This window comes from Lagopus leucura, unplaced genomic scaffold (genome assembly GCF_019238085.1).
Source record: "Lagopus leucura isolate 7727_CA_CO unplaced genomic scaffold, USGS_WTPT01 Super-Scaffold_100159, whole genome shotgun sequence".
Lineage (NCBI taxonomy): Eukaryota > Metazoa > Chordata > Aves > Galliformes > Phasianidae > Lagopus > Lagopus leucura.
In genome coordinates this window covers 8227384-8253351 of record NW_024962335.1, presented here as the reverse complement: position 1 = coordinate 8253351, position 25968 = coordinate 8227384, and positions in this window count along the sequence as shown.

The following is a 25968-nucleotide window of genomic DNA, read 5'->3' as shown; positions in this document are numbered from 1 at the left end:
CAAAAATGACGGAGGCTCAGGATATGAATGTAAAACTGATTGCTTGACCTCCTCTGTAACACAGCTCATATCATGCATATGCACCTGAGAAGCTATTACGATTTGCACATCTTCTGTCTGAATGACTGCCATCCTATCTATAATAACTTTACCAGTTAAATCACCATCTGTTTCACAGGCTTTCTAATGTTTATATCTCCCTTTTCTGTCCTAGAAAAAGAATAAAATTGTTTTCCTGTATTGTCTGAGAAGCAGTATCCCTGCACTCAGCTGGAGAGCTTAACTGTCTCTATCAAACCAAGCTTTACAGGCACAGATTTTAGCATTTGGATGGTAAAGTGAAATCCATGATACCGCTTCCCACTTACAAAGCAAGTTAGACAAAGAAACACATTACACATTTTCCTTCTTCCTTCCGCTCTATCTGGAAAAATTCTTAAACACTGATGTAACAAATGATAACAAATGTAGAAGAAACAGATTCTTGGGAAGTACAAGTGCAAATGACAGGGCATTGACCAGGATCCCATGTAGGTCTTAGTTCAGTGTCACCAAAGGAAATTGGGGTGTTCCTGACTAAGCTATAAACCTCAGGAACTATAGGTTTTGTTCTCCATGAAGTCATCCAGCAGAGATAATGTAGCTTCCATACTGCCATCTGTCATTAAATAATGATAAATAAACAAAACAATAAATAATAATACAAAGCCAAGCATACAGGACACATGTCCTACACCATAAGGGGAGTCCATAATCTTATTTCTTACTTTTTTAGTTTACAATTACAAAGACAGACAATGCTGATAATGTGAGGGTCAGAGATTTAGAGAGGTCTAGCAGGAGGGGGTTCGGAGAGGGAACCTTTTCAAAAGATATCTCAATCTGGATTTGCAGAAGCATTCTGGCACATTCAGAATTGCTATTCAGCTCCCAGGACTCTGGATTAAAAAGTCAGAGCAGAGATCATAGGGGCTATATATAAAATCTTTCACACTGCACAGGATTAAGATTAATCAGTTTGTCTCTCTGTGTCTCTCCTAGACTTAATAAGAATCTTCTGTTTTTGGTTAATGCTGAAAAATGCGTTACTCAATTAAAATGACAAATACGCATTAGAAACTGACCGCTTACAAAAGAAGCTTCTGCTATGCTTCTGTATGCTGCTCTATTATTCAATTTTACTGACATGAAGAAAAATTACATTCCAGGAGTTGTTTGTCATAGTCTGTTCTCCTCCCTCTCTATGACAAGCAGTTCACAGAGCTGGCAATATGGTGCCATCTATCAGAAAGCACAGAGGCAAAACAGTTGTGAAATCATTTTCCTAATGTGCAAACACCCACAATGTGCACGTCTCTCACACGCACACAGCTCTTTTGTCAGAGAGATTCAACATCTGCTGGGAGCTGGACCCACATGTGAGGTGGATACATTTGTTGAATAAAACATTAGCACTGAGCAGCAAGCCCTTCCCATTCCACACAATGGTTCCACTCTCTCCAAACTTATCAAAAGTCTTCAAAGTGTGCAATTGTGGCAATTCCAAGAAAGGATTCACAGAGCACAGCCAGTCCTTCCTTTGCCTCAAAGTAGGGTTATCTGTACTGATCCCATTCTCACCCACCTTTTACTAATTGCTAGCAGCAACATCTCCACAACTTCTTTTGGCACATACAGTCAATACAAACAACAGTAACTTCTAATCTGAGTCTACTTTACCGTAGCCATTAATCAAAAAGGTTTTTCTGAGCAGCCAAGCAGGAGTTAAAGCTTTCAAAAGAAATCTTACTGGCAACAGCTACAAAAGTTACTGCTACAAAAGGGAGTCAAAAAAATGAGTAGCAGTTTTGAGAAAACTTGGGGTAAAATTATTGAGAAAAGACAATCTAAGAAAAAAAATCAGAATAAATTATCTATTGGAGAAGGAAAGGGGAAATTCCTATAGCACCGAGGTTTCTCAATCCATTGCTGGACAACAAATGAAAGTTCTTCTGCACTTAAAGACATTGCAAAGCATTCTCAGTGGAGAGTTCCATGGGAAATTGAAATCAAAGCAAGGCTCCCATACTGGTATCCTAGGACTAAAAGCAGGGCATTGGAAGCATTGAGATGTTAACCTCTTTTTTTTTGTTTTCTAACTCCCTTTTAATTGCAAGATTACTAGCAGGGAGAATACCTCTAGCTCACCAACTTTTGTCAATTCCAAATAAAAGAAGTTCCAAATGGTCAGTGGGAAACCAGAAGCTGGCATTGCCACACTGTCTTCTCATCTGCAAGAGGAAAGAATTCATGTACAAAGTCAGTGTACTCTCGCTAATAAAGCAAGCAACAGCTGAGCAACTCTGCTGCATGAAGCATCTCTACTCATCTTCCTTGTAGTCACCTTCAAAAGTCACATCAGATTTTGAAGTACAGGGCACTGAAACAAATGCTCAGTGTCTTTTAAAGTGTCCAGAAATGAATGTGCTGACAGGCCCATCAATTTCTAAAAACCAAGGTGACAGAACTATCAAAGACCCAGAGAAGTAACCACTGCGTTGTCTTGCCTGATCTTCTGCTGATGATGTGCAAAGGAATGCAGGAGCCGCAGGCCTTATTACAGGGAAAGAGCTTTGTTCTGGTAGTTTTCAAAACAAAGGAGAATGAACTTTTCCAGTGCAGCTGAAACAGTACGATCACAGGTGTCATTTTTTGTGATGTTTGAGCTGCCTCCTATAGAACCAGTTCTCTCTTTAAACACAAAGAAATGGGAAAAAGAAAGAGCATGGGTAGCTGGGCTTTCATCCACACACCCAGAAGCACTCCTTGTTAAAGGAAAGATGTACACTAAAAATAATAGTGGTAGTCTACATATTGCCATTACTGTGTTATTTGCTGCTAGATGAAAGTCTGGATAGTGAGACATACAGAACCCAGGGTCTCTTGCAAGAATAAGAAGCCCACTGAGTGCAAGGAGACAGTTCACTGTGGTGAACAAACTCTAGGAAAATCAGAATCCCTGAGATCTGGATAACACTTTTTCAGGGGAACACAAATCCCCTGACTGACTTTTATCCTTCATCTTCTCACTCATACAGCACAGACAACACAGAAAGCTGTTCTACGATTCCCGCTGCCCTTCCACGCCCTCCCTCACTTTTTATTTCTCTTTTGTTTGTTCCCCCCCCCCCTCGTTCCCCCTTCTTTTGTTTCTCAGACAGAACAAGAGAGAAAGAAAGATGATGGGTGACCTGAGGACAGGATCAATCTAGATATTGAGAGAAAAGAGGTCTGACATGGCCGTCGGTACTTTACACAAGCAGGATGATCTATAGCACTAAGTGCCCCGGCTATCTGTTCTGCAACAAAAGAAGTAGTCAAAAAAGTGATTATTCTGAGAGAGAAATCCAAGTTGGACGCTGAGGAAAAATATATATGGAATAAAGCAAGTATTAATCATCTCATAGTATGTTCATTAGTTCTAATCAGACTGTCTAGTGGTGGACTTTTGCTTTAAGTATGCAATAGAAAGCCTAATTTTAGGTAGGTTAAATTTCAAAGAAGAAGCAGGTAGTAAGAAAATTAGTATTGCTTTATGTTTCTTCCTGAGATCAGCAAACTAAACAGTCTCCAGAAGAAAATAAGAAATAATAATATCTTATGGAAAAATATTTTCCTGCAGCAAATAACCAATATAAAGATAAGAACAGTTAATGTTTAAGACTGCAACTTAAAAACAAAAACAAAACACATAATAAAAAATCTGATAAAACAAGGACAATTGGAGCTATGATTTCAGCTGTCTTTTTAATTAAAGTATTTTACTTCTTGATAGAAATTGCAGTAGTACAAAAGAAATTAAACTTCATTCTTTTCTCAACTGCCTGACATAACTTGTCAATTCACAGTCAGATAAAATGAAATGGAATCTGCAATGCTGAACCACTGGACCATTTAATCAGTCAGCTTTCTGAACGGAGTACCTTATTTATCTATTTATCTATTATGAAATCTAGATTTGTTTTATATAGAAAAGAATGTATAAAGTTAATAACAAATGAATTGTGATAGCAAAAACTCTGTTAGTTCCTTCATAAACAGTATAACTTATTGTAAAAATTAAAGTAGCAGACGCACAAAAGGGCAACAGTAAAAAAACTGAACATACTAAAACTCCTAAGGAAAAAGAAGAACATTATAGAGATACAAGGTCCAATATATTGAACTCAAATCTAATATTTTATGCACCAATTATGTCCAACATTAACTTTGTGAAGAAAAATCACAGTTTTCTATACACTACACTTACACTGTGCCCATTTCTCTTTGCCTCCACATGGATTTGTGCCAACAAAATACTCTCACTATTGACAGTTATAGCGCATCTTTATTTTCTACTCTTTTGGCACACTTATATTAATTTGACGACAGTGGTTCATTTTACATTATTTAGAAAGTTTCAAAAGCTCTAAAGAAGCATTGGAAGAGCAATGGCTATGGCACTGAATGCAATGGCACTTCATTGTGGACAACCCCCAGCACTGCTGTCCCCATTTCCTGCTACTGATCACTGCCTTCTCCCTGGGGTTCACTGGACTTACAGTTTTCTTCCAGCTACTTGAAGAGACATATTCTGATTCTGTGTGCATCACATGGCAAAATGAGAGACAACCATCTGTTTTACATGCTTACTTGTTCAGTTTCTTAAAGACCAGTAAGCTTTTAAGGTTGCTGGGCTATTTGTTGATTTCCAAATGAGAAGCTAAGCATGACAGTGCTGAAGCCGAGGGTCTCACTGAATTTAGAGCTAGCCTGAAGCCTCTGCAGATTTCTTTCCCAAAATATCCTGACTCCCAGATCCTGGCTCTGAACTGACCCTACTGTCAAAATTTCACCATATGCCACCTTTAACAGGAGCACTGCAGGCTTTTCCTTCCAACCCGAAGCACAGTGCTTGTAAGGTATCCAGGCAGCCACTTCAGTTCATTTTAATTTCAACAGGAAGGACCTCTCAAGCGTAACAGAGGGGATATTACAATATCTACAGTTAGTCCTCTTTATCAGACTGCCCTACATCATTCTGTGCCTATGTCTTGGAGTAACAAGTGACTGCATGCAGTTTTAGGAGGATGTGAACTGACTAACAGCACACAATGCCCGAAAAAAAAAGCAATGGAGACCACTGTCATATCTCTGAGACAAACAGCATTATCGTTTCCTCAAAAGGAAAGAAATCCTTTCTCTGAACAGACTCTCTTCTGCCCCCACCCCAGCAAGGATCTTTATTCCCCCCACCTCCCCAGGTCTGCATTTTTCCTCCAGAGCAAACACCTCCCACTGCCTTCCTGTCAGACATGGGGAGAGAAGGGCTTTTTCGGCTGAGAGGTGGCAGATGGCACACTCAGAGCTGAGATGCCCCAGGATCCTCTCCCCTGGTTGCCATGGCTCGTTAAAGCAGGCAACAGCAATGCCAGTGCTCGAGGACTGCCTGCATCCCTGTCTTTCCTCCTGCAGCGGCAGCAAAAGCATTTCAAAGGAATGGCTATTAATCACAGATTTCTTGATTTACCCTGGCCATTAGGTGCCCTGAAGAATTGATACCACAGCCACAGAGACATTTCCACCGGGCACCACATGTCCCCAGTCACTGACAGCACAGAACTTCAGCAGAAATGTCAGTGTTCAGAGCACTAAGAAGCAGGAAAGAAAATGTAGAGGCTCCTAACACATAAATAACGAGAAGAATATTTTATTTTTTCCTTCACACTGGGTAAAAACACCTAAGCATATAATTCAGTGGTCACATAGAATAGTACACTACTATGCCATACATTATACATACACTTGATGCTTTAAAACAACAACTAGAAGAACAAATGAAATCTGAAAAATGCACATATATACATTATATATTTTTATTTTTTTTAATACAGCATAAAATACTCAATTCAAGTGTATGTAAGTATGTATACATACCTCAGTGTACCAGAAGTAGCAGGACAAACCATAGAACTACGTTTAAACAGAACTATGATACACATGATAACCCATGCTGATCAACAGTAGCTCTAAAAGGGCAAGCGTTACAGCTACAAACATCTATCTCTATGAGGGATTAAAAAAAGACACATCAAAAACTGAAACAAAAACATAAACTTTCACGATTTTTCTTCTTATTCTTAAATATATAATAACCCTTACAACTGTACTACTTACAACCTGTAGACTTTGATGGCCATGTTGATTCTAAGTTTTATATTCTTTCACTGTGCCACAGACAAACACGGGAGCCTTCATTCTTTCCTCTGTGCCTTCCGTTATTAGGTGTAAGAAAACACAAATCCCAGACCACAAGGCTTTGAACACTACTTGCCTATAATTTCACACCATCTCTTCAGCAATACTTGGATTATAAGGCTCTTTCCACAGCCCTTAACTTCATCAAGTGACAGGAAACCAAACTAATTCAGCAATCAGCCTGAGGATTTGATTGCAATTCTGGATGAGAGCTGGGGTAGGGAGAAGGGCTACAGGGAGAGCTGGGAATCCCAGTACTCTGTCCTGCAACACCACATTAGAAAAAATTGGGAAGGATAAAGCTCTGAAGACTATTTTTTGTATGTGTACAAGAAACGTAATTTAAATAACAGAAAAGCTGAATGCCTAGATGCCTAGAGGGTCAGACAGGCTCTTCGTGAACAACCTGACAGAATCAAGGCACTGGAAAAAACAGTCAAGTGCCACTGTGGATCTTGCCGTCAGTTATTAAGCAAAGAAATAATGCGACCTGCACAGCAGAAAAGGCCTAGTTTCAAAATGGATATAGTAACTCTGAGTATATATGGGCATTCTCAGACAAACCATCTCTCAGCTTGTTAACGGAAGGTTATATGTCCAGGCAGCTCTCTGGAGGCTGTGTTGTACAGACCGAAAACATCATTGTAGCAGTTTCAGCTAATAGGCTTCTCTGCTTCCTAATGGCTCCAAATATATCTCTGGTGATACAAGGCTCTTGCATCGAGCTCAATGAAGTTTGGTGAGCGACTTATCCACAAAACATCAGTGCACATTATTTTACATGCCCAGTTCAGGAAAGTAGTCAATACAGCCTTTCTAAAATCAAAAAAGGTCTGGTAAGAAGTTGCATCAAACTACAGAAGGTCAATACCAAGGTACAGAACAGACCCAGCAGCAGTCCCAAACCCAGCAACTATCCCAGTGCCCCAGCGGCATTCACAAAGACTGATTCAGAACACTTTAAGTACTTCATATATCATTCACGGAAGACAGCAGTTAGCATTATTTTAAACACTACCACACATTATTATTAATTGTAATAATTTAAAAACACCTATCATAGAGCTCTGTACAGTAGACTAAAAAAAATTCTGTATTTTAAATAACTTATTTTCTAATAAATAACAGCAACACAGGTATGTGCCTCTGTCCCCAGTTAAAAAGCCCCAAGAAATTCAACTCTGCTGGCATTTTGGATAAAATTTTAGCAGAGCCTCCAGTCTGTCTAATTGCTACGATACTGTTTGCAGCCTGCTTCAAAGCACAGAGCATATGGCATCCTCAAAGGATTTGATATCATTTCTTCTTTAAAACGTGCGAGTCAGTTGGTCATTGTTACCTCTCTGTGGAATTACTCAAACAGCTGCTACCTCCCAACTAAGGGGTAAGAAAATCTTTGCCTTTTTTGTTGCTGTTAATTTCACTGACACACTTCTGTCACATAATGAGAGTCAGCCTATAATGACGTTTGAATGTTGCACATTTGATCCATGGTATAAACAACACTTTGTTGCAGACTGACATCTACAAAGGAATGGTTTTCGTGTTGTTTGCAAAATAGGCAACATCATGAAGCACACATTTTAAATTGCAAGAAATTCATTTAATATCTAAACCTATATGGATAATGATATGTTGTTGATGTTCACTTCTACAGAATCACAAGTGTGACTCTGCAGCCCATTTATACAGCATAAAATGTATCTTCTTTAGAAATATATTAAATTATAATCTAATAGATTAATTCTTTTCAAAATATCTTTTACTTGCCAAATAGGGATTCAATAAAATGTACTTTCAGATTACAACTGGAAAGTAGATGTGCCTAACAATACCTTATTCACTCTACATACAGCTAGGTTATGAATTTCATAGTTTTCTGAGCTCTTATCTTCCACGGTTCACAGATTCCATCTCGCCTTGATCATCAGGGTATCTCCCCAAATTGAACCTCTTTTTTTTTCCCCCTTTCTACACTTTCAAACTGACAAATTTTTCATTCTCAGCCCGAAGATTAATGAAATAATAACTAAAGGGAGAAAAAAAAACACTATCAAAGATACAATGATAAATGACTAACAAACCCTACAAATCTCACAATGTAGAGAAAAAAAAAAAAAAAAGAAAATGAGAAGGGAAGATAATCAAATCATGATCATGCACCCTAGGTATCATATATAAACATACGAACATCACATTCTTCCATTTGTGATGGGGAAAAATAAGTCCCAAATACTTTTTAGATGAACTTGTACAGACATTATTCCAGGGACCATCCTGGATCAAAATAGTTGCCTGAGCTGTTTTTCCTCTTTTTTTCTTCCCTTGTAGTTTTAGCTCCCACTGTTCAGAATATGTATGATCTTCTCTCTCTGTGGAAGAAAGCTACCAAAAGAGAGTTAACTTTCAAAGTTTCTAGAACCAACAAATGACCAAGATTATTTTTATAGACTGAAGACTGCAATTTTATTGCGGTTTACTATCAAATAAGTTATGTTATTAAAGAAGTGCAAAAACTCTCTCCTGACACTTCAAAGGTTCACATTAAAGCATATTTTCAAAATCTTTATCAATTCCAAGACACGTATATTTAAGAAACAACCTGCTCAGAAAAAAAATAAAAAATAAAAAAACCCTATTATTTTACTATACATTTAGTGCCAACAGTACATTCTTGGCCCTGTAACAGATGTGAGAAAGCAGGCAATAAATTACTGAAGAATACAAAACTATGTAAAAGATACAAAATGACACAATAAAGGAAGAATTCTCAAAGCATGTGATCCACAGCACACTATAGCCAGTGGGAATCTTTGCATTCACTTCAAAGACTTTTAGATATCTCCTAACAGGCATAGATCAGAAAAGGTTTTGGTTTAATACAAATCCACCCCACCCTTCAGATGTAATAGGAGAGGCAGAGAATATACAAGTTAAATGTGAAACATATTAGAATCCCAGCAAGCATAGCTTTCAATAATTTCAGCAGTACCAATGATTCAAAGAATCTATTAGAATTTATAATACCCTGGGATATGTCCTTTCATGTATAGGTCCTGCCCAAAACTCAAAAATATGAAGTACAGGGGGAAAAAATAAAAATCACTGTGCAGTGATGCGCCATTCTTTCTAGACTTCTATAGTTTCTCCCATTCTCATACTCTCATACAAAGACATCCATCATCTTTTTTTTATCAAAACTATCTTCTTTTTATCATGGCTCCCTCCCACAAAAATATTTCTATTAAGATTTTCCCTTCACTTCTATGAAACCAGGGGATAGTTAAGAACATCAAGATCTTTTCATTGAAATCTGAGAACAGACGCACACTTTTGCCAAGGCATGAAGCAGACATTTCTCAATTATTTCGAATTTCAGGAGTTATAAAAGATAGTTAGATACATGCAGATGAACATGAAATGCACTGGATGGTAAGGGTATACTCTTGTCTATAAGACCATAATCAGCTTGAAAATAAAATTACTAGTGAGGTGACACTATCATTCTCTTACGGCACAGCCAAAAAGTTCCAGATAATTATAATCATTTTGCAATTTTCACTGATGGAAGTCAACAGTTTCCATGGTGCAGAGAAAGAGATTTCCTTGTCAAATCACTTGTAAGACCTTTTTGAAAGGAGCTTTACTACATGCTTTTTCAGGCATTATTTGCACTGAAGCCTGGTAGTGCAGGGAAACCAAAGACATTTAAACAGTAATATTAGAGGTAGTTTGCCCACTTATTAGATCGTCCATGTTTAGTGAGTATTTGAAAAGGGGGAGGGAAAAAAAAAAGTAACCACAGTGAGTGCATTTATGCAGCCCCTGGAGTTAAAAGCTGTATAGCAAACAAATATTATCAATCTTTAGCTTTAATGGCTTGGTAAGCTGTGAGAGCTCTAAAGCAAGAAACTTCTTACACATACACTTGGTTACACCTCAAAGCCTTCACAAAAATCTAAGGGAAGAAATAAATATGCACGCACACAAAGGACAGCCCCTTCCCCTAAGTACTCTTCTGCCCTAAGAGGACATACTAAGTTCTGGTTTCTCCCATCAGAAGCCATGCATTTCCTTTTCCACCAGCCTCTAAGCACGAGAAGGAACCTTTATTCAGACAACGTGCATTCTTTTATATTTTTCTTTCTTTCTTTTTTAATCTGAAGTATTTTTTTTTCCAAAAGTCAACCAAAAAGTCAAAAAACAAAAGGCGTCCCCTCGCTCCTCCATCTGTGGCATCGGCTGGGATGGGGTGAAAAGAATTTCAAGACTTCAAAAGACAGTTCAAAAGTCGAATATCTGTTCCCACAGTAAGCGATAGCCTTTCATTGCTGATGACACTGTAATGGCCCTTTCACACCTTCGTGAACTTTGTTCATTAAGCGCCAGCAACCTGCTAAGCAAATGGATGATCTGCTCCAGCGATTCTCAGAGCAGGGCGCAGACATTTCTTTCAGCAATGCCAGATGAAGTGACTTCATCCCCTCCACCATCCCTCTCCCCCCTCCTGCCCCCAAAACTCATTGTCTCTTCTGCATTGCAGTCTCGGTTTAAGAAAAATGTCCTTTATCACTCTATATGATATTTATAAAACAAAAAGGAACTCTGAAGGATATCTGCTTTGAACTGTTACATTTAGATTTCCTTAACATTATGCAGTTAACATAACACTGTACGACTCAGTCCATTTAATGAAGTTAAAAAAACAAAACCAGTAAGAATGATTTTAAAATGCAACATTTAGCAAGAAGGAGGATGTTAGGGTTGGAATCTGATACAGTCTTAACTGTCCATCTATACAGCTATGAGAGCGCAGCACAGAACTTGAGCATGCTGAGATCATACATGAATTACAGTCAGTACTCCTTACGCATATGTAAGGCATAACCCACAGCTTCCCAGGTTACACACAGAGAGAAGGGGGAAGCTAACACCTCCCTTTCTCACATATGGTGCTAGCATATGCTCAGCAGACACCAGAATTGTAGATCTGCAAACGGGGAAGCAAAACCTCTGCTTCAATCTGTGGAGCGAAGAAGGTCAATTCCAGCAGTTTAATACTAGCAGTTTGTCAAAACGCAGTAGACTGAACTCCTATGGCAAAAGGAGCTAAAGATGTGATGATCACATGGGTGACAGCGTGAAAGTCAGACTGTTAAAACTGGTTAGAACTGGTAGGATTACAGAGGTGCCAAAAGTGGGTTTTGGTCTCTTTCTTAGAAGAAAAGGCAGATCGATAAGGAGAATGCTGATGTGAGTAAGACAGAATGCTTATTCCCAGATCATTATCATTCCCAGTTCATTATCCTGGAGTATTAGAAATTAAAGAACTGTTTCTCATTTATATTTCAGAGCAAATAGATAAAGCAGAGAGACACCATGGCATTGACAATATAATATAGGAAGCAACATTTTTTCAATAATTTCTGCTTAAATACTTCAAAATGTGGCTTCTTTTTCCTCCATCAGGAGTAAGTACCTGTAGTGTGGGCTTCCACGGCAAAGCTTCAGTAGGGAATGGTCTCTGTGAGCAGAGCCCACCACTGCCCCACGTCAGACCAGAGCCAGCTCCAAAAGGGACCCACTGATGCCAGAGCTGAGCCAAAAGAAATGCTGTGTCACACTGCCACACTGCAGCAGCTGGGAGAGAGGAGTGAGAAAATGTGAGAGAAGCAGCCCTGCAGCCACCAAGGCCAGTGCAGGAGGAGGGCAGGAGCAGAAGCTCCCTGCAGCACAGGAGAAGCCCATGGAGGAGCCAGGCATCCTCTTGTAACCTACAGGCACCACACAGAGCAGATCTCCATGAGCAGCCCATGTAGAAGCCCAGTGTGCATCCTTGGATGAGGCCTGGAGGAGCCACAGCACATGGAGAGTCCCCACAGGAGCAGCCCAGGCCAGACATGCACCCTGTAGAGAGGAGCGTGTGGTGGAAAAGTCGGGCAGGCGGAGCTGCTACCCTTGGGGATCCTTGGGAATGCCTGAAGGGTGGGCCCCATAGTGCAGAGCTGTGTTGGGACAGTGCTTGGAGAGCTGCCTGATTTGCCTGACAGAGTTTAGACCACTGCCTGTTCTTACTGGTTATTCAAAAGAGATAGCACGCTTGCACCCAAAGAATATATTCTCACTATATAGGCATATTATAGATTTCTAGGCTCCAACCTACTGTGTCAGGAGATACTGGTTTTGTGTGCTCAGATCATGGCTATCAGTCTGGTTATCTGCCATCAGAGAAAGTCAGGAGGAAGAAGAGCTACAGCAAGTGCTATGCCAAACCTAAATACTTGATACATGTAGTTGGCATCTATGAGAATCCTTCTTTGTTTTTTGGCTCAAAGCTTGCTTCCTGAGGTATTTTTTGTGATAAGACTCTGATTTATTGAGGAGGCAAGAGATGTGTGCTACCATGCGACAATCAACATCGCTTTGTAGACATTTGAAAGCACCTTCCCCCAGAGCAGCTTGCCTCCAGAAGAGAGTGCTCAGGAGTGTTTACTGGCAGAAGATCTGGCCTGTGACTAAATAGTTCAGCTTGGTATGGGAAAACTGGGGAATGATGCTATCGTGTACTGTGAAAAACAGGATGCAGGTGGGCATCCCTGCTCCCTCTTATCTGCTGGCAAGGCCCGGAAGATGGGAACAAAGGAGTTTCTGCTGAGATCCCAGAGCCAGAAGCTGCCACTCCAAGGACAGCTGACTCAACTACTTTGGACTTATAAATAAGTTGGTACTACTATTGAAAAGTGGCCATCATTGCTATGGTCACCTTCATCATCAACGGAACCAATGACCCACCACTACTGAAGATCAGTGACAGAATTATGAACCATGCTGGATCCGTGGTGGTGACTATCTCCCTCTTGATTCCTATAAAGACTCCTTGCTTCTTCTTTCCTATCTTTTCTATCACCCTCCTCCCCTTCCCCATTACCCTAATTCATAATAGCTTCTGTCCTCCCCTTCCCCATCTCCCTGATTAAGATTTGTAATAAACTGGTAGGACCAACATTTGAACTATTGTTTCTTAATCTCACGCTGGGTATACAGATTGCAAAGAACCTCCTCTCCCTCCTATAAACTGGAGCAAGACAGCATCACTCTGGTCTATCTTGACGTATCAGCCAATTTCAGCATCTGCTGCCTTTACTAATGTTAATCAAATAGGTACTCATTGACAAGGGTAATGCTTCCTTCCTTGGTACTCCTTATCTCCCAGAAAAGTAACCAGGGTTCCTCTTTGGCCCAGTCTTCTTAAGCGGTTTCAGTGTGTTAAATCAGGAGAAAAACTTTTTCTTCTTTTCATAGGTTAATTTCCTACCAGTGCAGTGAATTGAAATGATTTATAAAGGATCAGATGAGCAGTAGTGCCAGCAAGGACACAGTTCCTGATAAGAAACCCAGGATGCATGAAAGATAATTCCTGCAGCAGCAAGACATTAGATCACTCCAGTCGGTTGGTATAATCTCAGTCAATGTTGCTAGCTATGCCCAGAGAAGAGGAGAATCAGCAAGGAAGACAGCTAACACAAGCTTTTATCCAGCCTTTCACAGCTATCAGTGAACTATTAATTCAGCCCATCTTTTGCATAGGCAGACACAAAAGCACTTTTTTATAGCTACAGACTAACACTTAAATTTAAAAGCACTACAGAGACACTTTATTACAGAGCACTAATTTGACAACTTTAGAAGCAGCAAGTGAGTTCAGATCTGGAAGAAAATTTGATGGTATATTATTAGCTTGGCTGGAAAGCTTTAAAAAAAGCGAAAGCAAAAGTAGCTTGCAATATGCCAGAAAAGCAAGTGATCTAATCTAAACTTGTAGGTCCATTCTAGTTGTACAGAAAGCTAAGAACAAGTTTATCACAATCTACTGACGGCCTGCTTGCTTAGAAGAAAGCAGAAAGTTTTGAAGCCATGAGTCAAGGGAACAAGGGATCCAGCCACAAAAAGCAAATACTTTGCAGAAAACATACGGTTTATTTTACAGGCCTCATAAGCATTGTGCACACTGTAAGATAAGCAGTGCCATTTGCAAAAATCACCACACCTTGAACAAACTGCAGTTAAATATTTTTTAAAACAAACAAAACAATCTAAAAAACAAATGTTTGTGTTGTTTTTTTTAAAGATAATAATCACAAAGTAGGTTTTCCCAGCACTTAAGATTCTTGCCAAAGGCCAACTTCTTGTACTTGAATGCTAGTTCAGGGAAGATAGGCCTCTACATATCTCAGCAGCATATGAAATTTTGTTTGTGACACTATGGCTTGAAGTGCACATATTTTTTATAATAAAAAAAGAGTACCAAGGGGAGGATTTTGCGATTATTGCTTCATTTATAAATGAAAATGCAGTATTTGTTAAAAATTAAGCACCAGACATTAAAATTTAACTCACAATCTTATACAAAATGGCAGTCCCTTACTTGCATCTTTAATTAGCATTCGCAATAAGAGGAAACTTCTCCAAAGCTGGCTCTCTGGTGCAGCTGTCTAGTAATTTCATTGTTTTCAAACTGTATTCTTTTTTTTCACCACCACAGTCAAAGAGCCTCAAAAGATTTTAGAGAGGATACCTTGCAGCTATGCATATAATGTCAATAGATGATGTACCAAAAACACAGCTTGCTTTCTTTCAGTTATCCATAATTCCTCTTAGCTATAAACAGACAAAGGTGGGTCAAACTTTGTTGTTTGTTTTGCTGAGATTTGTTTGATGTGTTTGCTGTTGTTTGTTTCTTTCTTAACTAAGGCAGGCAGATACAGACATGCTTTCCCAAAATAAGTAGATAAATGGGAAATGAAGTACTTTCTGAGGTCAAAAGATAGAATAGAATTGCTTTTTAAATCAAAGTTATGTAATAAGCATTCCCTGTAGCTATATGTGACCATGGGTAACCTAAAAAGTGGCTGGAAAATATCTCTGCAGATTACAACCTTGGGGTCCTGGTAGATAACAGGTTGATCATGAGTATACAGTATGTTCTTTTGGCCAAGAAAGCCAAGGTTTTTTCTGGGCTCCATTAGGAAAAGCAATGCCAGCAGGCCAAAGGAGGTGATCTTATCCTGCTACTCAGCCTTGGTGAATTCTTACCCATAATGCCATATCCAGTGCTGGGCTCCCAGTACAAGAGAGACACAGAGCTCCTAGAGAGAGTTCAGCAAAGACATACTAAAATGATTAAGGGACAGGAGCATCTCTCTCATAAGAAAAGTCTGACAGAGATTCTGTTCAGCCCAGAGAAGAGAAGGCTCCTGCTGGATCTGGTCAATGTGAATAAGTACCTGAAGGAAGGACATCAAGAGGATGGGGCCAGACTCCTCTCAGTGGTGCCCAACAGGATGACCCTCAGTGGTCAATAGGATGAGAGGCAATGGAATAAACTGAAGCAAAGGAAGTGCCTGCTGAACATGAAAAAAAATTTACTGTGAGGATGACTGAGACCTGGAACAGGTTGCCTGGAGAACTTACTCTTTCCCTGAAAACATTCAAAACCTACCTGGAAACAATCTTGGGCAATGTATATTCAAGGGGACCCTGCCTGAGCAGTGAGGTTGGACTAGATGGTCTCCAGAGGTCCCTTACAGCACGAACTGTTCTGTAATTCTGTAATAAAACGAACTGGAGAAGTGATAAATTCAGCATAAGCAGTCCATAGGGAAGTGGGTTATATACACTGTGCATATACTTCTTTAAACAAATTCTTGCCCAGTAGCAACTAGCAGCAAGTAGTCCTGGTTGCTCCTGAAAATCTACACATCATCAATCACGGTCAACTGGTCACACAGAATATGTAATTGGAAGGTCAGTTCGTTACTGGACAGCTAAGATAATGTTGAGAAGAATAAGATTATAAATGTAAGCTTGACTTTTTTTTTTTTTTTTTTTTTTTTTGTCTACACTAAGTCAATTTTGATTTATGTACAGATAAAATAAAAATCCACAACTTTTTCCTTTTTTTCTGAAGTGATCAAATATCACAGCTTCAGTCATTCAACAAAACAGCTTCCCTAGCTATCCTCACACTTTCCACAAATAATCTGTGTCCTTCCATAAGATGCACATGACAAATTCTGCACAGAATGGAATGTTTCAGACCCCAAAGTAAGTGGAATAAATCAACCTTATGTTTAAGCTAATAACAATTATATATGCTATGGATTGATCAACACAGCAATTAATGTCATTACTATCATTTCACAAAAAAATTACTAATCCTACTCTGGGAATTTTGCAATATAAACCAACTAAAATCTACATAAGAAAAGCATTAGCCATTTATTAGTCAAACTAAAAAGCTACAAAAAACATTAAAATATTTCTTTAGGAGTACACAAATGCTTGTTTTTACCACAGCCTTCTTCATGGCAAACTGCTATTGCATCAATCTTAAGTTCACCTTGACCCGCTATGGACCATTGGCACATACAGCCTCTCAATTGGGAGAACAATCATAATTTAGAAATGATAAAAGTAATTCTTCAAATGCTCTTCCAGAGCAAACGGAGTAGTATTTTCTGACTGGTTTATTACAATGACAAATATCCTAACAGCTTAACTCAGGTTAGGGCAGACAAATTTCACAATCAGTTGCTACATCCATTTGGGTTGCCACAGTTACCATTATCTGCATCCTATTGCTCAGCTCCAGGATAAGCATGTTCTAGGTCATCTCCAGTTCAGTACACAGCAAGACAAGGTCCAAGCTCTCCATTTGAGCAAAGCAAGGACTATCATATCCTTTTTTCCACATGCAGTTTCCTCGATCAGTATAGATATGCATTAAATTTGAGAGAGAAGGAAAAAGAAGGAAAAGAAAAAAATCTACCATGTTGAGTTAAAGCATTTTTCTTATGTCATATACAAAAGATGCTGTCAAATTGCAGTCTGTCAAATGTGGTTGGATTTATTTATTTACAGTTTTTTTTGAGCCTACTAGATTCCAAAAATGAAACAATCCCCAGATAAAATAATTTCACTAGAGTAGCATCATATACATTTATAAATGATGTCCTAAAATGAAAATAAATGTTTCACTTACAAAGTACATATATTGTATTGGGATTAACTAAGGTATGCCAATATATGTTAATGAAAGGGAAGGACTGCAGTAATGACCAAGGACAGTAATTCACAGATAAAGAAGGCAGATTACTCAAATTTATTCTTAAAGCACTGGTCTTTGTATGGCATCCTCCAGGAAAGAGTACTAAAAGCAAATAAAATTTGTGTAAACTAGATAAATGTCTCAAGCAAACAGACAGAAAAGATATGATCACAATATGGAGTTTCTGTTAAGTAAGAAGTAAAATATTTTGGAAAAAAAAAAGTTCTCTATAGTGAGTTGAATTCTAGAAACCTCCAAATTTAGACTTAATTTGCTGACTGCCTTCATTCCCACAGACCTAAGTGTTCACCCTAATGGACAGAACTAATGGAAATGGGAATGACATAGAATTTTTGAAAGTTCTGGGGTTCTCAGGTTGTTTAAAATTGATGTTTAAGATGTTGATGTTGATGGCTTTCAGGTACTGAGGAAAGTCAAGGGAGATTACAGTCTTCATGCAGCCTACCAGACACTATAACAAACAACATGTTCTGCGCCAGCATCTGTTAAAATTGGAAAATTTGCATTTTCCTAAACTAGCATCTTACAAAGAAAAATTAGTTCCTCCAGATTTCAATAGAGCTTCAAAAGAATTACAAACAGCAAGAAAATGATAGTCTCTCATATATTGAATTCAAGAACAAGGAATAAATCTCAGCAGATCCTCCATCAGTCCCATAATTCAGTCACTGTACACGTTCACACAAATATCTGTGCCAATAAAACTGATGCATGACAGTGGAATTTGCAGGAGGGAACAGCAACATCAATCTGGAACTGCCAGAACATTTTACATCACCACAGCTTTTTCATTATATTAATTAACATTCATTTAATCAACAAGTGCATTAAATAACTCCTCTTCCAGAGATGGAAATCCATGACAATAATACAATCCAAAACTCAAAACAAGCTCACATCCTAGTGTGCTACGTCTGCTCTTGAGCAAACACTGTATGAAAACAGTAGAAATACTTATTAAGGTCAAAATTAGTCACTATAACATGGGCTTAAAAACGTTATATATCTCTTCATCAGAAGAATTCATGAAGTTTGATCTGTAAAAATTACTCACATGCTACATCTTCCTGCTCTGGCTACACTGCCTTTCATGTCTGGAGCTAAATGGCTACTCTTACCTCCAGACAGGTCCACATCATGCCTTCTTGCACAGCACAAACGTACCACTGCAGTCCCAGATAGCTTCAAGTTTGCTTTCCTTAGTTAGCAAAAAGTGGTGAGATGTTTTAGAAATTTAGGACAATAATCAATATCATCACTTTTGAGAATTGTTATAATTACTCAGCATTATGGTTATTAGATTGCCTCAGGTAAGATGAAGTATATATCCATCTGGCAATTCTGTGGATTCTCTACAATCTTTTAGATTTATGATTTGCATTATGATTCTCTTTTACTCCTCAGTAATGCTTTGCACAGGGAACATTATAACACATCATGTACCTTCTACTCTCCTGCAAGTATTCTTGCCTTCAGTCTTAATTCCTCTTTAATAAAGACTGTCAGCTGTTCTTCTAAGGAGTTTTTAATCCAAAAAGAAAGATGCATGTTTTAAAACTATAGGAGTCATCTAGCTAAGGTAATCACTTCTCCAGTATTCTGCATTCAATCCTCCACAAAAATCAATAGTTAGAAATATTGCTAGACAAAAGGGTACAATGCTGATAGATTACGTGTTGATTTACATGAATGTCAACATATTGGGAAGCATTACAAACCGTTTAATCTACCATCAGAGCAGAGAACATTTAGGAATGAAAAAAAGACCAAAAGACACAATTTGGCTTTAGGGACCAGATGTATTATAGCCTCCATATGTCTCAGACTACTAAATGCATTTTTAATGGCAAGCTCTTGCAGAGAAGAATCTGCACAATAACAGGAGTATTCTGTTAAAAGGCAAAAATCATTTCATCCAGATTTGCCCTGAACTTTGTTTCAGTGATGCTTCTGCATAATCTGGGAGCCCCACAGGGGTCATAGCAGGGATTTGAAGAGTCAGAGTGCCCTTGAGGACTTGTCTATTTCCTTACAAATAGGAAGCCTTTTTAGATATTTTGTCACTGTCAAGGACATTAAAAACAGATTGATGTTCTTAAGTCTCAGCATTTCAAATCAGTGTTGACTGATAAGGCCCTGTATATTGAAGCTTTACACAGATACTGATAGATCATTAGTACTGGAGTGCTACAAGATCAATTATCCACTTGTGTAACAAGTTGTTCTAGCAGAAAACAATTGGCTCTCAAACAATGCTCTGGGTGTTGCAGTTCCTCAGATTTTCAAGTTAAGAACAATTTTTCTTGTACTGACTCCAAAAGCCCCAGAGGCTGTTTGTAAACTGAATAATACAAGTTTAAAATTAAATTCTAATTACTCTTTATTTGTCCTCACAGTAACCCTGATTTTCTGTTTCCTCTGATGAATATACTTTCTGGAAATTTTAAAAAGTAGAATTTTATGAAAGAAGGACTTTTCATATGACACACTCTCTTAAAGCATCACAGCTGTCAGAAACAGTTCGTTTATAGAACTGTTACATCAAAGCTCTTATCCCAGTTACAGATTATTGCTTTTCTCCCTTCCTCTGTCAACCCTAGGAGATTAGTTCGTTTATTGTTATTAAATCTACACAAACACCAGATCTTAAACATTTAAATACCTCAAAGACCTCTCTTAAGAATGCCTTTGTTCCTTAAGGAAACTACAAACACAGTAAAATACATAGTTTTGCAGTAGTGTGGGCTTGCTACAAGTACAGAAGCAGATTTAGTTGCTCTAGAGTTAATTACAAAACAAATATTCTGTAACACTGTCTTTACTATTGGATGTAAGAGATTATTTTCAATTAAGTAGCATGACAGCCACTGCATCTTCATTGATAAAGGCCAAGGTCATATGTCAAGCATAACATTTCATTCTCTCTGTGATCATAGATATGGCTTTACCACAAAAAAAAAAAAAAAAAAAAAAAAAAAAAAAAAAAAACCACCAAAAACCTATTCTAAAATTAGATAAGGATTCAATATAAATAATTAATATTTGAAATTAGCAAAATTTCTATAGAGACACAGAACATTTTTTACGTAGTTGCAAATTACTGACTAAAACTAAGTCACCGGACATTCAACATCACATACTTTAACTTGTACCAAACCAGCTCAAGTGACCTTAAGGCAAAATGCAAGAGAAATATTAAGACAATCAGAAATTTGCTACCTTTATGTGTGTTTACATAAAATGTCCTGCATTCAGTCCCACAACTCTATGTTGCCAGGTTTCCTGACCATGGAGATGCAAGAAACTGCAGAGGCAAAGCTGAAAGGACTACAGGAGTGTTGGCTTTGGAAGGATTTCGAACTTTGGAATTCCCTCTTCTGCAACTTCCAGCAAGGAAAACTTCAGGAATTTGGTGTTCATCCACCATGACATGACCATGACAGTGAAGGCACAGTCGGAATACAATAACAATAATAATAAGCTAACTAGATTTTTAAAGTTACAGTTTTAATGTTATTACAATACATTAATAACATTTCAGGAGTCCTTCTGAAAGAACCTTAACTTTTCTAGACTTTGGTAGGTCTGAAGAACCTCATTTAGCAACTTTTCTTTCCTTCTCAATTTTTCAAAAGCTTTATATATATGTGACTTTATTTTCATTCTGAATACAGAAGGATTTATTTATTTTTTACTTTAGCTGTGCCACTATGTGTTAAAGGATTCCTACAAACTCAACCATCAAATGAGTTTCTTTCACCTCCTCCCAAATCAGTAATAAAAGAGCACTTGAGGTAAAAACTTAGGCTGCAAGAAGACTGAAGGACAGCCAACAAGCAGACTATTAACAGTGTCTGACAATTAAGATATCAATAGATAGATAGGCTATACATCTATTGGAGCAAAGCAGTAGACCTTTTGTAAATGAAAATTACATCATTCCTATCATTCACAGTTCCTGAAAAGACACCAAAACATCTCAAAAAGGAGAATGGATAGGTTTTAATCTGATTTTCAAACAACCTGTGACAAAGTTCCCTGGAGAAGTCTTAAGGAAACTAAACCACTAGGTGTAAAAAGAAGATCACGCACAATCACAGAACAAAAACTAGCAAGGAACTGAAACCAGAAAGTTATCATGTTTTTCACGCTTTTTTCCTATGTTTTAAAGTATCATCTAAATCTACTTCCTGAAATAACACGAAACAAAAATACTGACATTGACATACTCATGAAAATTGCTTTAGAACGTTTTGCTTGAAGAGCTTTAAAAACAATAAAGACTTCAAGACTTTTTGATATTAAAAACCGAACAAAATATATTTTGTCATAAAAAGAGAAGACTTCTGTCTGTAATAAGCTATGATTGTCAGAAAGCAGACAAAATAGGATTATGTTATAACATATAAATAGCAATAGTAGTCATGCAGGGAAAAAAAAAAATCATGTGCTCCTAACTTCCACAGCTATTTTGCTGCAAAGTGGAACTTTCCATGATTGGTCAGCTCAAGACACCTTACATCACTGTAGGTTATTTGTTAAAGTTTCAGTTTGATGCCTTCATGCTTTCTCTCGTGCTGCTCTCACAGGGCCAATAATTTTTCCATAAATATCTACAGCCAGTAAATTTTCCTTTTTCACTTTCTCTCTCAAAACTCACTCATTTCTTGGCCCTTATGGTTAAAACTTGTAACCCAATGAAAGAAACCAAGATCCCCATGTGCCAGCATTCAGGAACACTCAACAATACAAATTTAATCCAAATTAAATATCAATACAGTCTTCTTTACCCCACATTAGCCAGATCACACAATATCAGGTTTCTGCTGGCTATATATGAACCTTGCAGGGGAGATGAAACCTAATCTGGTACAAAAATCAACAGTGTAAAGCTAATCTATGAAAACGTTAAAAAAGAAAACGGATTTAAAACAAGTAGTTTCATCACCACTTCCTATGACCATCAGCAATATCATCTCATTGCCTCCATACCGTCTCATACTATATGAAGTTGCTGCCTTCTGCCCTTCAGCATTCTAGGAGGAAGGTTCTTTTTCTTTTAACTTTGTGAGAGGCTACATAAATAAAATCTTAGTCTAAAAGTTTAGCTGTTTAGAGTGATAATAAAAGAATCCCAAGGCAAGGAAGCCAAGAGAGAAATTTCACTCCTGAATTTAGAAGTATGTGGCATGCCTTTATATATGAGCTGAATAAATGCTGAATCAATATTCATTTTCCAGGCTTTTATTTCTTTATTTTTTTCCCCTGTACTCATTAAGGCAAGGGGGAAAATATTAGATTAATAGAATATACTGGAGTATGGTGGTAAGTAACAACATAGAAAAATCTATTAACTATGTTAGCAAAAGTAGAGGATGCACTGAAAAGTTCTAGAAGACATTTGTAAAAAAAATGCTAGTTGATGAGAGGACTTGACAACAGCTGCAGAAAAGAGCACTTCAGTCATGTTTATGGTCTCTTAAACTGCAGAATTGTTAAAGGAAAATAACAATAGCATTAACAAAAGAAAATGGTTTTGACAGCAATATTCAATATTGCCCAGTTTCATTATGATTATGATACAGAATTAAACTATATTATTATGACTGTTTTCACACCACAGTACATATTTTGCATGAGCCTTCATTTCAGCTTCTTCTGAGAAGCAAAGTGTAAGTAGTAGTAAATATTAAAAATGTGGAAGGTCCTATTGCTCTGATGTTTGAAGACAGGAAAACAGTTCAAAAACTAAACAACAACAAAATGTTTTTTCAGGTTATAAGCACAAATGCAATATGATATGAATAAATTAATGTAAGTACAAATATCTCCAGTGCTATGTAGCTGTATAAACATGCACAGAGGGCCATAGACAATCGATACATTGCAAAAGAAGCAAATAGAAATATATGGTCCTCTATTGACACTACATTGACAAATTTTCATTATGGAATCCTTATACCTCTCTCTGAAAGTAAAATGCACGACAGAGAACAAGGACTACTGGTCTAATCCGCTCTATATAAAGTTCTGTTTAAGTTCATTTTTCACAAAAATCATCAGTATACACTTTAAGAGACTTTATGATATAATATACTACACTTTTTTACGATAGCAACATGGACACTTTAGTGTGCAGTAGAAAAAGGGGGTGTAAAGATAAGTGAAATGGTGACAGGGAAGAATTTGGTAACAAATTGAATAGATACAATTGAGGTAGTAGATGTGATTTGTAACCACACTGTGAGTAGTTAGGAAAGATACAGATGCCTCAAGCTCGTCTTATTCCACAAAGATTTCACAATGAAACATTTCTTTGATATCAGAGAAAAAAGTGAAGAAAAACTACTTCACAAAAGATGACACAATCTACAATACATCGTAGAATAAAATTAAGTAAAACAACTACTCAGTAAACATGTCATATTCCTAGTGATGTGCATCATTCAAAATAGAATACATTGGGTCTTGCTGTATTTTATCACAGAATACACATACAACCTTCTTTGAAATAAAGATTTATACAGACTCAAAGTTAACTCAAATATGTCTTTTTATTCAAGAGGCTTAAATAAATTCAATATTCAAGAGAATACCAACAGTTAGTCTGAACATTTTGAAAACTTTCTATGCCCTCCATTTCTTCTATTTCAAACTGCATGGGAGATATGAGACTTAATGACACAGCTTGTCAGACCCCTCTCTGATTGAAGATGATAGATGTGGCATTATTTTCAGTACTCTGGATTCCTACACACTTCTATATTAAAAATAGATATTAAAAAAATGAAGTGATAAGATTTACTTGCTTATTCAGAAGGTAGGCTGCCTGTGAACAAATTAACTGGAGTTGAGGAAAATTGCTTTCCTCTTTACTTCCACAGGGAATTCTTCCAAATTTTATTGCACTTTCTGGATTTATATATACGATTTCTTCAATTTACTTTTATACTATTTGTTTTATAGAATAGTTTGCACATTTTTACTTATATAAACTGTAAGTGAACTAGTCTTGCCCTCAGCATTAACCTTGAAATAGTCCCTATCAATCTAAAAAGGAAATGTGCAGGGAGAAGAAATGATTTTCAAGGGAGTAAATTCTACTTTCTTCTATCATTTTAAAAATAGTGTATCTAAAGATAAGTTCTTCAAAGTATGTGTCAAAACAGGGACATTTAACAGAACTTCCCCAATGAACTCACATCGTCTCTGTTGTTAAAGCAACAAAATGGGTTTTTAGAGTTTGTGAAAATCCTTAAGCAAGAGGGATTAATTACCACTAAAGTGACTCCCAAACCATTACATTTTATCAACCGCAATTAGATCAGATCAATTCTTGACAGCTGACAAAATATTAAGCCTGGAACTACCTCCAGAGATTTTTGAGTTTCTTACTAACATTCCCATAAGAGGCCTCTCCATACTGATCATTTTCTCATTAAAATAAAAACCAATGAATAAAGGCATAGGATGCAATTTTATAATGAAAGAAAACTTGAATTAGAGTTTCACAGTTAACAAAACGATCTGGCAAACACTAAAATGCAATTTATCAGATTATCACAACTCTCACACAATCCCCACAGTTTGCTCCTGCTGAGTAATGACGACTGTCTGAAAGGTAACAGGAGTACAACAGCTTGATAATATTGCAGAATGATCACTGTGACAATGCTCCTACAATTGCATTTTGCTTAGCTATTCATTCATTGAGGTAGGGTGCTTAAGTAGACTGCTGACATGTAAAAACACTGCTTCTTTGAACATTTAAAGTGAAGCATTCATCCTACAAATGTCATTGTTATTTTGATTGTAGTGTTCATAAAAATGGCGAAGGGCTAATGGAAGTTCCCAGTGAACACTGTGCAATCCAAAACAAACAGAAATAAAGTCTCTGAAAGATTATTTGCCTTCTCCTGCACTATATTGTAGAGCTGCAGCACAGTACAATTTCCTGTGTCTTACACAAAGCATCACTGTATTGAATGAATACCTCTGCTAAAATAACAAATTGCTTATTCTTTCAGTTTTACTCAACATACAAGATATTTCCGCTACTATACAGAACACAAATTCCTCACAGAATTTTATTTATTTATTTTAAAACCAAGAGTATGCCCCAATTCAAAGGAAAAATCAATTTTAAAGCACAATTCTCAAAGGAGAAAATTAAAAAGAACTTGTACAGGCCCTTATATCTAACACTTTAAAAGTTTAGTCCATATATTAGTATTTTTCACTGATGCATATACACACTGATAAAACCTGTGCGTCTTTAGCTGCCTCATCCATAACTTTGTTTCCTACTTCATTTTATTTTAAGGGCTCAGAGTGAAGTTTTTCTTACCCCCAAAGACAGAATTATCTGTATTGCCTAATATTTGCAAAATCACTTTGGCCTGAGATGCTGGACAAGTAGTAACTAGATTTAATATAATAAAACCACTCTGCAAAAGGAGGGAAAGCTACATGCCATTGGAAAAGACAATTATCTGTCACTGAAAAGGTAAGAGTTAAGTTAAGCCCACTGCTAAGCTTGCTGACTACAGCACAACAGATATTAT